We start from the raw sequence: 273 nt of genomic DNA on the forward strand, positions 1-273 counted from the left end.
TTTCACTTTCATCAAGAGGCTCTTTAGTTCCTCTTCACTTTCTGCCATAAGGGTGGTGTCATCTGCATATCTGAGGTTATTGATATTTCTCCCGGCAATCTTGATTCCAGCTTGTACTTCTTCCAGCTCAGTGTTTCTCATGATATACTCTGCATAGAAGTTAAACAAGCAGGGTGACAATATACAGGCTTGACGTACTCCTTTTCCTATTTGGAACCAGTCTATTGTTCCATGTCCAGTTCTAACTGTTGCTTCCTGACCTGTATACAGGCT

The sequence above is a fragment of the Bison bison genome, unplaced genomic scaffold (genome assembly GCF_000754665.1).
Source record: "Bison bison bison isolate TAMUID 2011002044 unplaced genomic scaffold, Bison_UMD1.0 scf7180017862863, whole genome shotgun sequence".
Classification (NCBI taxonomy): domain Eukaryota; kingdom Metazoa; phylum Chordata; class Mammalia; order Artiodactyla; family Bovidae; genus Bison; species Bison bison.